Source organism: Meriones unguiculatus, chromosome 8, assembly GCF_030254825.1.
Source record: "Meriones unguiculatus strain TT.TT164.6M chromosome 8, Bangor_MerUng_6.1, whole genome shotgun sequence".
In the NCBI taxonomy this organism is placed as follows: Eukaryota; Metazoa; Chordata; class Mammalia; order Rodentia; family Muridae; genus Meriones; species Meriones unguiculatus.
In genome coordinates, this window is record NC_083356.1 from 7,096,056 (window position 1) to 7,112,504 (window position 16,449).

At 45.9% G+C, this 16,449-nt stretch overlaps 1 protein-coding gene across 2 annotated transcripts in view; it reads right to left on the bottom strand.

The window, feature by feature from the left end:
• The window catches only part of Ano6 (anoctamin 6), a 162,244-nt gene that overhangs the window by 109,187 nt on the left and 36,608 nt on the right, over positions 1–16,449 (bottom strand). The window lies entirely within an intron of this gene.

Here is a 16,449-nt window from a genome sequence, read left to right on the forward strand (position 1 = left end):
TGTGATTGCCCTTGCCACTTTCTGACGAGAGCGCTTCTCAGCCCTAAATGCGAGGTCATGTAAAACTAGAAGCAACCAGCTCCCTGCAGCTCTCATTTTCCTGGTATTTTGTTTAGTTGTGTTTTGTAACTTCCTGCTCTTTCTTGCTGAGGTGGTGGTAGGGAGCTGGTCGCTCTTGCTCTCCTTGATGCTGACCCGGTGGCTGAAGGGACAAAAGGCAAGCCTGCAGATCCAAGAGGTACCAACCACTACATCCAGTTCCAGGCTCTTTACTCGATGACCCCAAAGACCATTTCTTTTCTCAAACCTCAACTGAGACTTCAATCTTGCAATTATCCTCAACGGGCCAGATGTAGTTAATGATGTTCAGACACATCTACCCTGAATATACCACAATGTGGTACCGTTTGGCATCCTTAATGATGAGTGTGTGAATGCAGCTTCATTACCTTAGAGATTTGAGCTATTTTGGATTTCTTAAACATGCACTTAACTTGTTAATGACAGGAATAACACGACTGAGGTTGTTCTTCCCTACAGAGTAATAATTCTGCTACTTGTTTCAAGGTCAAACATTTTCATTTTTGGGTCCTTTTTAAGTTTATCTAATATCTACTTTGTCTTTGTCATTTTACCCCTCCCTCTCTTCCTCTTTCTCTCTCTTCCTTTCTTTTCCAGTTCTGGTGATTTAAACTACAGCCTCACACATTTTCAGCTATAAGTTTAACCCAGGGCCTCATAAATGCTAGACAAATAATCTATCAACCCCTACGTCCCCAGCTCTCTTTCTGCCTTTTTATTTTGAGAGAGGATCTCACTAAATTACCCAGACTGGCCTACAATTTCTGACCCTCCCACCTCAGACGCCCCAGCAGCTCTTTTTATGTGCCGAGTCTATCTATGCATCACACATGCACACATAAAATAACTATCATTTATCTAATAGGCAGTTGCACTGTAGTAGACCTTGGCAATAGAAAAGATAAAAGCTACTGAGACACTTACTTGTGATGGCTATACATAAGTGGACAGCTATGGACAGCAGAGGGCTCCATGGGGCTTAGCCCGCCAAACCAAGCCCTGATGGATGCTTCCGTAGAAACCATCTAAGAGGTCAAACTGGTAAGACATCTGGGGATGGAACCAAAACAGTGAAAGCGGTGGTGGCTATGAACGGATGTCAATGGAGTGCCATGACACAAAGCTACAAGAAGCACAGATCTTGCAGGTTGATTGGAAAGGGAGGTTAAAGATGTCTAGTTTAACATCAGCTCTCACTGGAGGAGCTCACATGCACCCATCTATCCGTCTGTCTGTCTGTCTGTCTAGCTATCTATCTCCCTTCTCTCTCTTCCTCTCTAGTCTAGCTTTCTCTCTCTCAAAGCTTCTGAAGCACTTGCTTCCAAAAAAAAAACAAAACAAAACAACAACAACAACAACAAAAAAAAGGCAGAAGGAAATACCAATGTATGGTATAAAAGCTGAAGGGAGAAACTGGAAGTGGAAAGGTTTAAGGTTTAAGGAGACAGAAATGACAGGGAGGAGAAGGAAACAGAATCAACCAAAATTAATATATGAAAAAAGACAAAAGGGAATCTTGATTGCTGATAAGCTAGTCAAAACCATATTTAAGGAGAAAAAAGTCTGAACAGACATGCCCTGTGTAGGCAAATAAACCTGCTATGAGAAACTATCACTGGGCTTCCTCCATGTGAGTTGTTCCCTGAGGAGACCCTTGATGCCATAAACAATACAGATAATTACAAATAATCGCTACTGCTCTTAGTTGCCCACTGAAACTGGCTGGTTAGCTCCTATTACTGATGACATAGAGAAATCAACGTAAATCAGTGGATTTGGACCGGAAGTCTCCTCCCGTTGGCCTAACCATCCCTGAAAGGTGCCATACACGCTGACGGAAAACTGCCATCAATAGTTTTGCTCAGCCTGGACCTTGCCTGCAACAGTGGCAGCCACGCAGACAAGGAGAAACAGGAGTGAGTGTTATGGGAGTAACCCGCTGCTTTATTAAATTGGATCTGAGGCCTGCCGCCCCTGAGAGAGCTGACATCTGAGCCTAGAAGAGTCAGAAGCTTAGGGCTGGGGAGAGCAAGGGCTGAGGAAGGAAGCTACTGATGTTGTTTTGCTAAATGGACCTGATGTGTCCGTCAAATGGCATTCCAAATTGCAGTGTCTACGCCCCTACACTGTACACTAGAGCTACTGCCAGCTTCGGTTAGAGAAGTTTGTTTTGTTGTTTTTAAGTGGTCAGCAGTGATGACTGAATGCCTGGCCATAAATGAGATATTGATAACAGCCGCTCCAGGGCACAAAGAACATAACAGATAAAGGGCACAAAGACTTTAAAAGCTCGAGAAGCAGGGACACAACAGAATGCTGACTTGCAGGCATACGATGGCTGTTATACGACTGACCTCATTGATCCATTGATTTACACTGATTTCTCTATGACCTGTGGCCAAGGTATGTAGCGTCTTCAGTAGTAGCTAACTTATACAGGATCCCCGTAAGACTGGGCTAGCCAACACCGAGTCCGAGCAGCAGCTGGAGTTCATGAGGCCCTACCTATCTCTGCGGATTTACATGTAGAATGACTGCTGGGTTCGGGGAGACCTTCCTCAGTGGTGTAATCGTGGGGGCGGGGGGGTATACAACTTGTAAACGAATTCCCAGCCACGCTCCCGGAAACAAACCACAATGAAACTCATCAGGTCAAATGCGGGAGTGTCCAGGCGTAAGCACATGTCGAACGTGGAAGGGGGGCTGGTTGGAAAGAGGAAAAGAGAGAGTAAGCGGATGAGAGAGTTAGAAAAGAGAGAGTCAGAGGATGACCTAAACACATTATGCACATATACGAAAACGGCATAATGAAGGCCTCTATGTACAATTACGATATGCTAATGAAACATTAAAAGTTTTTGACGGCTAAATTGGGTGTCTTCTCTGTTCACTCGCAAAAAGACCCTTCCACAACCCCAACTCCTTTCAGTAGGAAACCTTGACATTTAATTAAAAAACCACACTTAACAATAGATGTCTTCCCATGGACACTCCCTGGAAAGGGCGACTAATTATCGGACTCTTCATCTAAGCAGCAAAATTGCTTGAATGCCTGCACTGGGCAAGCCCTGTGGATACAGGAATGCTGAGGATCCAGTCTCCCTCCACCCACCCCAACCCCTTCTGGGACAGTGGCTTTCCCCCCCTCTATCTCAGCACAAAGCTACCTCAAACCAGGACCCATGGCTCCCATGTCCACTGGCCTTCTTAATTAATCCTTTACTCTTCCCATCATCGATACTTTTCACATCCACATTGAACAACGACATTGACAGATATACCCTTGGGCATATACCAAGTGTTGCAAAATTCCTGGAGTGGAATTGTGGGCTCAAAGGGCACACGCATTTGTGGCATTTGGATAATCTTTCACTACGAAGAGCACAACAATGTCTAAGAAAAAGCTCAAACATCCAGAAAATGCTGCAGTCCAACAGAGCGGCAAGACTCAGCCGTGGGCAGGGCCACTGCTGACAGAGACAGGTGCAGTCCTCAGCAGCACACACAGCTCAGAGGAAGCGATCTGACATGCCCGTGTCCCTACAAACCGACTTCCTGCAAGGGGCTGCTAAGTGTTTGTGCATGTGCGCGTGTGCTAAGGCAAGGAGGAATCCTGGAGGGCATATGTCAAAATGTGGCGAAGCATAAAGAAACACAGTTACGGGCATGATTCTCGGCTATATTTTTAAGGTTTAAAACTTTTACATTAAGTATGTGGTGCTTTATGATCAGAATAAGATGATAACGATAAGGTTATCGTAAGGAGTCAAAGCAACAACCTTACTCCGCCTTTCCCGATGCACTTACTGCACGGTGACACAGTCCAAAATCCTAAGGGCTGGGAAGGCAGCTCCATGATGACACGCCCGCTTAGCATGAGCAAGGTCCTAGATTGATACCCAGCAACACACAAAGAGAAAAAAAAATACATAGTCCAAATCCTTACTTCTACTGATGAGTGCCTAGGTACAGCTGGCACCCCGCCAATGAGCATTCGACCTCCATGTGCTCTGGCAAAGGTCGACCATGGCTTTTATGCCACTAAGCCTCTTATCTTACTCCTTTTTTCTTTTGCCTCACAGACAGACATCTTCCTGATCTTTGTCATGGCTGACCAAGACAACTTTTAAACATTCTTGCTGCCATTTGATCAATGTGTTGCGGGGAGAGGGTGTCAGGTTTTTCTGCACCATGGCTAGCTTTGGGCACCTTCGTAGCTGAGGCTGGCCTTGAAGTCAAGGTCCTCTTCCTTCTCAGCCTCTCAAGCGCTGCAATTACCGGGGGGTCTTCTGTGCCTGAGGTCCTTCCATCTTTCTGGACTCTTCTACTGTATCTCCTCCTCCTCCAGGGGATCCCCCCTCCTGGAAACGCCTGGGGCTCCCCCACGGTCTGTGCCAGAGCATCTTTGAGCATGTCTCTGCTCCCATGCCTGCCTCTGTTTCATTTCTCACCTCCAGGTTCCTGTGTCCCCTTGTCCATGTGACAGTGTCACATGGCAAAACAGCTCACAGTAGGGCTACAGTTATATCTCTACACACACACCCCAAAAGTCCCTTCTCCTTTACCTCCCACCGCACCCTTGCTCCTCTGCCCTACACCGGCACCGCAGCACCCTACGGTACTGAGGTTTCTCACTCTGTCCTTCCACTCTCGTGCCATCCTACCAATCTCCTGCACGCTGCTCTGCATGACTACACTTAGCTCTTGTCTGTTCTGTCAGCAACTTTTACCCTCTCCCTGACCCCATCTCCTTGTAGCTATCAAAGTGACCTTTGAAAACAAAACACTGACAAAATAGTTTTATGCTGCAAACCCTTTAATGGCTTCCTATGGAGAAAACCACTCCGCAATTTGTACCAAGCATCTGTTATTTCTGTAATATAGAAAACTAAGACAGCCATTGTTATAAAAGTCTAGTTAACATATTCAAGGGCAGGTCCCATGCCCAGCAGTGCAGAGCCAATGCAAAACAAACTCAATGGTATTTCTGAAAAAAACATTTTTTTTGGTCTCATAATTCTGTTTGGGCCATTTATATTTTACTGGTCTTTTGTTTACATATTATGGTTTCCAGTTTTGTGTTTTTATGGGTTTTGTGTATGTTCCTCTGTCTCTGCATGATTTTTCTTTTGTTCTGTTTTTCATGCTTTCGTATTTTCATGCTTTTCTTTATTGTTTTTCTTCTGTTTGTTTTGTTCTGGCTTGTTTGTTTGCCTCTTTGTTTTCTGAAGAGAGAGTAAAAGAAGGCTGGAGTTGGACAGGTCGGGGGAAGGGGAGGGTCTTGGAGAAGATGAAGGAGGAGATCAGAACATACTGTATGGAAAAATGAAATAGAATTCACCACTCAGTTACAATAAAAAGTTTAAAAAGAAATCAGAGTAAGGAAAAGTGTATTTTTAATTAAAGGAGACAGAGTTAATAAAATACATGCAATTTGTTATAAATGACTTTCAAATAAATGAGGCAAATTTTACATTAAAACATATGTCTGATTTAAAAGAAAAACTGTTAAAACTGCGTGTTGTGGCACAGACTTGTGAGGCAGGAGGAAAAGGAATTTTAAGGCTAGCCTAGGCTACACAGTTAGACCTTAGCTGGAGAGGACCATGTGCTCAAGAAGGTAGGCTAGCCTGTCTCACTTCTCAAAAACAATGAGGGGAAAGGGGCAGCGCCAAAAGGGAGAGAATCGGAGTGAAGCTGAGTCTGTACAACATCTGCTCCTTCGGGTGCACAGCAAGGCTGCTCACAGCAGCCCAGATGTGGAGTCAGCTGGAAATCCATCGGTGGACAAGTGGGTAAAGAACCTGCATGGACAACACAGCAACATTTACAGTAGTGAAGTGAAACACCTGCCATTTGCAATAACATGGATGCAGCTTGAGGACATGGTGTTAAGTGAGAGGAGCCAGGCTCAGAAAGGCACACTGCATGTTCTCACTCCTAGGCAGAAATGCTGGTCTCGTGAAAACAGAGCAGAATAGTGGTTTCTGGAGTCTCAAGAAGGCCTAACAGTGAGGGCCGTTAGAAGACAAGGGGTACAGTCAGGAAAAGCCCAAGTTTCACAGCACAGTGCAAAAACAACAGGACACCAACGATCAGTTACACTCTTCAGAGAGCGAGCGGAAAGGATGCTGAATGTTCGCAACATGAACAAATACACATCGGTTGTTCTGATCTGCTATGTGTGCATGTTGTGTGTGTATGTGTGTGGGTGAGAGAGAGAGACTGATTTCCATAAGTATGTATAATTACTATGTCAATTAAAAGTTAAAAAAATAATTTTAATGAGCGGCTACCAGTATCCTGAGAAAAGGAGTTATATCTATCTATGCTGCTATAGTTCCTCAGGGCCTAGCCAAGGCCTTTGTATACTGACTCTAATAATGGCTCAATGGCTTAAAACAGAACCTAGGTGACCAGATAGGTGAACATGTTAACATAAAAAAAACAGGAGTGGGAGCTGGGAAATGGCTTAGTCAGTAAACCACCAGCCCTGTGAGCATGAGAACCGAGTTTGGGCCCCTAGAACCTCCTTGTAAAAGGTGCATGTGACACTTATCTGTAAGTGTCACCCAGGGCTGGGGTAGGGGGAGAGGGAAGGGGGACAGAGAGGCAGATTCGTCTCTTATCAGTGAGCTCCAGACTCAGTGAGAGACCTTGTCTAAAATAAATAGATAGATAGATAGATAGATAGATAGATAGATAGATAGATAAAGGTGGAGAGGCAGAGGAAGGTCCCCAACCTCTGGTCTCCACAAGCACACCGCCCACACATACATGCCCATGTGCACATAGCCACGTGAACAAACACACACACACACACAACACACGTGCACATATACAGAGAAGAATGAGAAATGAGAGTACAACCATCTGCCTGTACATGCGTTACACCTACAGACGGATAAAATGTGACCGCAACTGTTCAAATAACGTACAACATATGTATCATTCACACATGTGCTTTGGTGGGCAGGAGACATAAGCTGACATTTCCATCTCTTCTGAGCAAGGAGATCCCTGGTGAAGGGGAAACAGAGGTGTGGAGTCTCACTGACAGGATAGGGTCAGCTGGCCAGGTATCCGGGCTTCTGTTTGTCACCCCCTGCTCCTCCCCACCCCGAGTTCTGCAAATACTTGAGAGTCTGAGTTGGTTTTTGGCCTCCCGCCCCTAAAATAATGGTTCCCAAATGTCAGCACAAGAATCAAGTAAATAGGACCCGCTTGCTGAACTATCGGAACAATCTGTGCACCTTGCCAAGGAGATTCTACACTAAAAACTGGGATAGGCGTGGCTCTGCTGTAAAAGTCAGCCTGTGAAACATTGCCCAAAAGAAGCCATCCCTAGTTCTTGGGCCACAGGGTCAAGGACGTCACAGTCCAATTTTCTCCTCAGTCACCGTACTGACCGCAGTGAGGTCGGCTGGGTTAATAATCAGGCCCCCCCAGTCAAAACCACAGTGACAGGCAATGACCACTATCTTCCGGCCCAACTGAGAAAAGCAACTCGGAGAAAAGAATATCCAGGTGGGACTATTATCTCTCCGCACACAGCTTTAACAGTTCCTGGAAGGTGCTGCTGGGATGCCTTCCCTTCCAGAAGACAATGAGGGGGAGACAGACCTCCTTGGTACCAGCTTTCCGGTTTTCCTGACTGAAATAACTTCACCTCACTACTGAGAAGATGAATCCAGTGTGCGTCGATGCTGAATTGGTACCAGCTGAAAAGGCCCACAGCTGGGGGTGGAGGGGACTTCAGAATATTCAACCTCTTACAAGTTTCTTGTTTACAAAACATGGGTTGCAATTTCTGTTAAAACGTGAAGGGGTTTTGGAATTAGTGAACAGACTAATACAAGGAAAACCTTAATTCTGCATTTTCTTCTGCCAATTATAGCACCTCCACTCCCATGCTAAAGTTCAATTACACAGCATCTTCATTCCATACATGTAATAAACCTGTGAGCAAAAGGAGCCCCTGACATCTTGAAGTCTTTGGTTTAAGGATAGGAAGGGAGGCGAGGCGAAAGTGAGCCTATTTACAGAGTTGGGGCTAATCTCGGAAAAGATCACAGCCTCCTGCTTTCCCTGTCCTCCCAGTCCCACAGAACTGCAGTCCATGCAAGGGACAGGCGGAGCCTGCACAGGAACATGTGACTGTCCGCCTGATTGGCAGCAGCCAGCAGGTATCAGTGACACTCTCCCGAAGTGAGTCCTTAACTACCAGCACACAAAATAACCTTGAGGGAGGATGTAGGGACACGTGCTTGGAAGGCAGAGAACTTAGAGTCCAGTAGCAAACAGATGCTCCATCCTAAATCAGGAAGGGCCAGAGCCAACTTCATCTCAACCACAAAGGTTTTTCTAGAGAAGGAGGCAAAGGTGAGGCAGGAGGGAAGAGGGAAATAACACTACAAATCAGTTACCTCTCTTTTGGTTTTAAACCCTGGAACAAATGGGCCTTTTTAACCTATCCTCCCACCCGCCTCATCCTCAGGAGGGGAACAGGAAGCCTCCCCCAGCCTCACTACAGGTTTGGACTGTTTTCTCAGCAAGCACCTCGAACTGGTTCTAAGTCCAACTCAGGCTGGATCTTGGGGAAGCACTATTCCTAGTTGTCTGAGAAAATGCCAGATTGATTTCCAGAGTGGTTGTACAAATTTACATTCCCACCAGCAGTGGAGAAGGGTTCCCCTTTCTCCACAACCTCTCTAGCATGTGTTGTCACTTGAGTTTTTGATCATGGCCATTCTCATGGGTGTAAGGTGAAATCTCGGGGTTGTTTTGATTTGCATTTCCCTAATGGCTAGTGAGGTTGAGCATTTCTTTAAGTGCTTCTCTGCCATTCAGTATTCCTCTCCAGAGAATTCTCTGTTTAGCTCTCTTCCCCATTTTTTTAAGTGGATTACTTGGTTTGCTGCTTTTCAGCTTCTTTAGTTCTTTATATATACTGGATATGAGTCCTCTGTCAGATAAAGGGTTGGTGAAGATTCTTTCCCAATCTGTAGGCGGTTGCTTTGTTTTGATGACGATGTCCTTTGCTTTACAGAAGCTTTTCAGTTTCATGAGGTCCCATTTATTGAGGGATCTTGGAATTACAGCCACCATTGTTACTGCCATCTCATTGGCGGCTGTTGGAGCTACCACCGTGGCATTAGCCATGAGTCATACTGTGCAGACTGCTCAGACCCCGAATAATCTTTTAGCCAATGTAGCTCATGCCTTAGATGTACAAAAAGAAATTAATGCTCAACTAAAAGGAGGCTTGATGGTGTTCAATCAGAGGATTGACCTCGTGCAGGAGCAAATTGATACCCTATGGCAAATCGCTCAACTTGGCTGTCAATGAAAGTATGCTGGACTTTGAGTCACTAGCATACATGAGAATTTTTCCTGTGCTGCAAATCTGTCTAAACAATTGTCTAGCTATATTTTAGGTAATTGGACTGGAGAATTCGATACTACGATGGAGCAACTGAGAGTGGCCATTGTCACGGTAAATTCTACCAGACTGGATACAGGACTAGCCACAGGATTATCATCATGGATTGCTGCAGCCATGAATCATCTGAAGGAATGGGCGGGCATGGGAGCATTAGCAGGCCTTCTGGTGTTGGTTTCCTTGGTTTGCCTGTGGTATATATGCAAGATTAGAGTCTCACAACAGCGTAATGCAGCCATGACCATTCAGGCCTTTACAGCCATTGAAGCAGGACAGTCTCCCCAAGCATGGTTGGCTACCATAAAAAGCTAAAATGTTACGCTCAGGATGCGAAGCTAAGCACTGCACTCAGGGTCAGCTGCTTTCGACCCAGAGAAGAGCATGTCTGATTGCATGCGGGTTGATGCCCCAGGTCCCGCCTCTGAGAAAAAGGTATCGGACAGGTCTGATGCTCTTTGGGTGGATGACACCTAAATGAACATCAGTACAAAGTCCCAATTTATTTCTAATATCAGAGATCAGACCTCTACTCTTGCCTGATGCGTCTAAAACAAAAAGGGGGAACTGTAGAGAGCTGCGTAATGCCGCGCCTTAAAGATGGAGCTGGTTTCCGCCTTCCAGCTTCCCGATGGTGAGTGCTCTCTGTCACGAACAACTCCACATTTGGCTAAGGCTGAGGATCTGGCTTGCTTCCATGTATGTGGACCTATCTGCATTGCCCACATGGCACGCTGGTGTTGGCTACCCAGAGGCTATTTAAGCTGTGGGCTGGCTTTCCCCAGGGTCAGATGATTGTTCAAGGTTCCTGAATAAACTGCATTGAAAAAAATAAATTAAATAAATAAATAAATAAATAGTCCAACTCAGGATGGAGATCCAGACAGAAAAGGCAGTTTACGCAGAGCTGAGTGTCCATACGGAGAATGAGACTCCCGCCAAGTCTTCAGCCGGTTCTACGTTCTCACGCAAACCTAACAGGAGTCCTCCATGCTCGGGCAGGTTGAGAGTTCAGGGGTAAGGACTGAACACAGGGCCCTGCACAAGCGCCCCGAGCACGCATCCACGGGCCCACCTCCACCCTTTCTTTTTCTCTTTTTACAGGTAGAAAAAAAAATCTGTAATATTTATATTCTGGTTGAAGTATTTCACAAATAGCTGGAGTCTTGGGTAACAAAGACCGAAAAATAGCAACAGCGAGGTTCTCTAACAACAGTCCAGCCAAGCAAGTGCGGGGGAAGACTGGAACAGCAGGAGGAGTCAGCAACGTTCCCTAGATAGAAATCTGGGGGTGGGGTCCGGGGTGGAGGGCGGCCCGGGCAAGGGAGTATAAACATCTTCAGAATGATCATCTGATAGTTCAGACGAACACACCCACGAGATAACCGAAGACATCAGCAAGAGAGAAGCAAAGAGAGAAGCATTGGGAGGACAAGAAAGAACTATGGAAACTCAACTTGTGGCAGAAATAAAAAATTCACCAGCGGGCTTGAGGGATCCAATTCAGAGGATGCTCATTAAGGTGACCAAGAGATCAAGGAGGAAATGTGCAAAGTGTGGGAACCAATATCAGGTGGCGGACGTAGTCACGACTAGTGAAACTAGAAAGGGAAAAAAAAAATCCCAGCATACAGTACATTTTTTTTCTCTCCTAGAATTAAAGGCTATTTTGCTCCCAAATCTAAACTTTCTCCTTTAAAAGACAGGCCAAGCATGGTGGCACACACCTCTAATCCCAGCACGGGGTAGGCAGACGGATCTCTGGGAGTTCTAGGCCAGCCTGGTCTCTACATCAGTGGTTCTCAACTTTGGGGGCCTTGACAACCCTTTGGGGGCAGAGTGACCCTTTCACAGGGGTCGCATATCAGATATTTTCAATACGATTCACAACAGTAGCAAAATTGCAGTTATGAAGTAGCAACAAAACAATTTTATGGTTTTGGAAGGAATCACCATAACCTGAGGAACTGTATGAACGGGTCACAGAATTGGGAAGATTGAGAACGGCTGGCCTACACAGAGAGTGTCATGTCAGCCAAGGACAACGTTGTTGGGTTTCATACCTGAGACAAGCTGCTAAGGTGTGTATTTAACATACCAAAATGGACCTGGCCTCCAGGTTCTCCCAGCATCCCTCAGTCCCTAGCTGTTAACTTAACTCACCTTCTACCCTGAACTTTCCAGCCCAGGGGCTCCATTTCCCTATTTAGTCCAGACATTTTGGTTCCCTCCCTCCTCTCTCTCTCTCTCTCTCTCTCTCTCTCTCTCTCTCTCTCTGCACCTTCTCTCTCCCTGTGTGGGCAGGTTCTTTCTCTCTTTCTCTTCCTCCTCCTATGCATCTCCCTTCCTGTGGCGACTTCCCTGGCCTTGTTCCTTGGGACCAGTGCACCCGCCCAAGAGCCACGCTCAATAAACCTGCCTTTATGCTGTAATCTGAGTTGAACTGGCTCATTTCGTCAGTAGAGAAAACCTATTAAACATTAAAAAAGAAAAGGAAGGAAGGAGGGGGGAAAGGACTGCCAAGGTGAAAGGATCTACTAATGTTCGCACACCTTAACAAGATTTTCTAAATCAAGATTCAACAAGAAAAAAAAAACCCTCAAAATTCCAGAGGAAAGTTTTTCATACAAGAGATTCAAAGTCAGAACCTGATGTCTGAAGCTTTTCAAGAAATAGCTCAAGACACTTGGATGGAAGGTGTCAAAATTCGGAAGGCAGATGACTTCCGCCCTGAATGCATACACTTAACTAAGTCATCACTTAAAATCCAGGAAGATGAAGGCATTCTCAGACTTGTGTCTCTCCTCTCTGGAATTCCCACCTTTCTCTGGGAGGCACTGGAAAATGTGTTCATGAAATACATAGCGGGGCCCTCATACAAGACAGAGCCTAAAGGAGCTGGCAGAGTGGTGCTCAGTGGAAACCATTCTCCGCCCTGAGAGGAATAGAAGATTCCGGTGGCTCTTCCTCCAAAGATGACCTTGACAGATTCCCTGTGTGGCTGGTTATATTGAAAGGAGATTTACAATTGGTAAGGAATTTGAGGTTGAATTATTCATAACTATATCAAAAATTAAGAATAAAAAAGTCAATATTGGCTACATAATCTAATCTCGAGAGAAAAAGTAAATCAAACTATATTAAATGGCTCACCTGTGCGATTCCACAGTCGCAATAAAGTAAACACTGGATATTGATCCCACCCTAATTACAGTACAATTACAATATGATTTCGGTTGGCAGAATGAGATCTGAGAAACAAGGGGCAGGGAGAGATAAAAGCAAACTAAATCCTTGCACCAAAGGATAATGCCTAAAACCAAGAAACAGACAAACTACAATTTCAGTGTGTTGACTAGAAATGCATATGCAATACCCACACGGCAAGTCCTAACGGCCCGTAACTCCAGTTCCAGGAGACGCTGATGCCCTCTTCCGACCTCCGCAGGTCCCTGCACACACACGGTACAAATAAACTCATGCAGGCGTGTCTGTGGGCACACAGAATAAACAAAGAAACAAACTGGTTTTTACGAAAAGGAAGAGTTCAGAGCTGGAGCGCCTCATGAACAGACACACACTCCGGGTTCGATCACCAAGCCTGAAAATAAGATAAAGTAATATAAGAGAAGGAGGGCACGCTCATTCCAAACATCTCATGACATCCGGTGCCTCCAATACGTCCAGCACTTTGCTGCAACAGGTATCAGTTGTGCAAACCATAAAAATGCTCTTTTTGGGGGGAGGGGGGAGCTTGGAATGTGCAATCAGAGCCTGGTGTACGCACTTCCAAAGTAACTTACTCTGCTTCCCGAAGAGGAGGAAATAAGCAGGCTGCAATGGCAGATAACAAACACCATAGACAACTGTTTGGGGCAGGGTGGTGGGAGGAGACGCCCCGAGGAATGACACCTGAGACCTGAGAGGATGAGACACAAGCTGACTGTGCAAAAGGAAGCTTCAGGGGAAGAGGGAAGACTGATCAGTGCCATTGTGGTGTGTGCAAGACAATGCCATGGGGTCAGTCACCGGGACTAAAAGAAAATGAAAGGGAGAGCCTGCACCTCATGTGGAATACCCCATGATGTCTGTTCACCCAGCATGACCCCAAAGGAAGGCAGAGAAGAGGAACAAATCGAGGTGAAAGAGTCCAGATGGACCCCAATGACAAGCACACTGTGAGGCAAACAGTGAGGCACCCCAGCATCACAGAGCTCTCTGATACAAGAGTGGGATGTGGGGGGAAGGGGTCACATACCAGTCGGTAGACTACCGTTGAGGGCAGGTGACAAGGTTGAGCAAAGTGAAGGCGGAAAAGATAGACTCAAGATGACTTTGAAAGGAGAACCCAAGCACTGGAGGGAATGAAGATGACAAAGAGGAAACCAAGGCTGGATCCCCAGCCGTGTAGATAACATTTGAACTCTGGAAATAGCTAGGCGGCAATATCATCCGAGGATGGGGAAGGTACCCGAATAAGAGGCAGGATGGAATAGGTGAGGCATGAAACAAATCTAGACTTCGTCCTCTGAGAAGCAGGCAGATGGAGAGCTTGAAACGTGAAATAGTTTTGTATTTTTTTTAAGTGTTGTAGTAACTGAAGTCCACACGGCACATTATAGTATGTAGAGAAAAGGGAAGGGGGGAAAGAGTCAACATACTAGAGGAAGTACGATGAAGGAAATGCTAGCAAAGGACCAAAGAACGGACAGCAGGAACTGGGAGGACTAATTGGAAAACAATTCCAAGAAGGAAGTGGGCCCTAAGCAGAATTTCGGTGAAGCAGCATCCTGGAAATGAAGGGAAACGAAGCGCTTTGGGAAGGTGACACACTGGAGAAGCCTGAGTGTCTCAGGAGCACCTGTGTGACTCAGTATGCAGCAACGGGACTCTACCCAGCTTTCCTAACTAGAGGCGTGCTCAGAGGACCTGAATATCCAGACTGCTGGTTCTCAAGGGTGGCCCATCCTGCCAAGCTGAGTAAGAGGTCTCCAGGAAGCAACCAGGAACCCCCGTGACCCACCCGTGACCTGCAAAAGGGCTCTGATGGGCAAGCTTCCCAAGCGGGAAGTAGACGGTGTCCTGACAGAGAAAACAAGGTTTGTGAGCATAGGGCAGAACCGTTTTATAGGCTGCTATATTTTTCTAACTCAGGGACCGTGGGAAGGCAATGAGGGAAATGAAGCTATAAGGTCTCCTTTGACTGACGCCAAAGCTAACACAGGTGTGTGTGTGTGTGTGTGTGTGTGTGTGTGTGTGTGTGTGTGTGTAAAGATTTGTTGACAGTCACATAGGTAGCACGTGGCAGAGACAGGATTCTCAAATCCATGAACCATTTTGCTCACCTGATTCTTCCAAATCAAATGCACCTGAGAATCAGATCACAAAATTCTGAAGCTGGGACCTCCTATCACAAGCGGCCATTTTAAAATATGTCATTGGCCAAGTCTGGGCATGTTTACGGGACAGAGGCTTGGCTGCACACAGACGCTGTGTGCAGATCACCTCCGTCAAGTTCATTACCACATACAACCGCCCATGCTGCTGTGTACCTGAGCCTTCGAACTCACACACCTTCGCTTTGAGAACTGTTTGCTCACCGGCTGTCCATTTCCCCTCCTCCAGGCCCCGACAACCACTGTTCAGCAATCTGCTTCCGTGAGCTTGACGTTTTCAGATTCCACATGTAAGCAGTACTCGGGCTTTCTTTTCGACCTTATTTTATTTAGCACAATGTCTTCTAGAGTTAGACCTGACACAAATCCTTCTTTTTATGGCTGAATAATAGCCACAGGCGTGTGCACACATACACGCGTACACACACATGCATACACATCCCATAATTTCTTTATCTGTTCATCAATAACAGACAGGTCTTTCCATATTTGGGCTACGGAGATGCAGGTACTGATTTATTTCCTCCGGGTGTATAATAGAAGCAGGGCCGATCGTACACCAGATCTGCTCTTAACTTTTTCATAAACCACTGTGCTGTTTTCACAACGGCTCGACAATTTACGTGTGTGTGTGTGTGTGTGTGTGTGTGTGCTCCCATTTCTCCACACTTCACAAATAACTGTTCTCTGAGCAACTTCACAAGGCTTAACAGAAGTTTTAAGAAGCTAAAGCAAGGGCTCTCCCACCAGCATGGCTAATGCTCACACTTAATAAGCAGTCTCATCTGGAGACCTCAACACTGGGCCAAAGATACGGAGACCAGAAACCAGAAAGACTTGGGGTTCAAATTCCAGTCCTGATATTTCGAGAATATACTGCCATCCATGCCTCTGAAGTTCAGACAGCCATAGGTACTCATCAATAGGCTTTTAACTGGCCTGTTAAATTTTTCATCCAAAAAATGTAAATAATAATAATAATATGACAGAAATTGTTCTTGAGATTTTTGCTTTAAAGGTGATTTTTTAAAAATGCAGTTTGTACTGCATGGTAACATTACCTGCTATGAAAATGTTTTACACTTGGAGGTAAATGTGATGGCCCACACTCTAGAAGTGAGGAGGTGGGGACAGGAAGCTCAGGTGCTAAGGGACAGCCTGGAGACAGTGACTTCAAGGCCAGCCTGCTGCGTGGAAACCTGTCCCAGAAAATAACCGGGCAAAAATATTTTACATTTATCTCCACCTAAATCCGCTTTCTTTTCCCTGACATCTTCAGGAGGACTTGTTTTGGACGAGTTTCCTAGTTGTCCTAATGAGTGGTGGTTTTGACTCCACACATCTCCAGATGTGACAGTCCCTGCTGACAGTGAACCTGTGAAATGTGTTCCGGTGATTCCGAAGCAGCCCCGTGCACTTGGGCCATCGTTCCTCAACACCTTAACATCCCAGAGTCTGCACGATGCTGCCCAGTTAGCAGACCTGGTTCCACGGCAGTGTACGCCTGAATCTTCCTCCCATGACCATCATTCC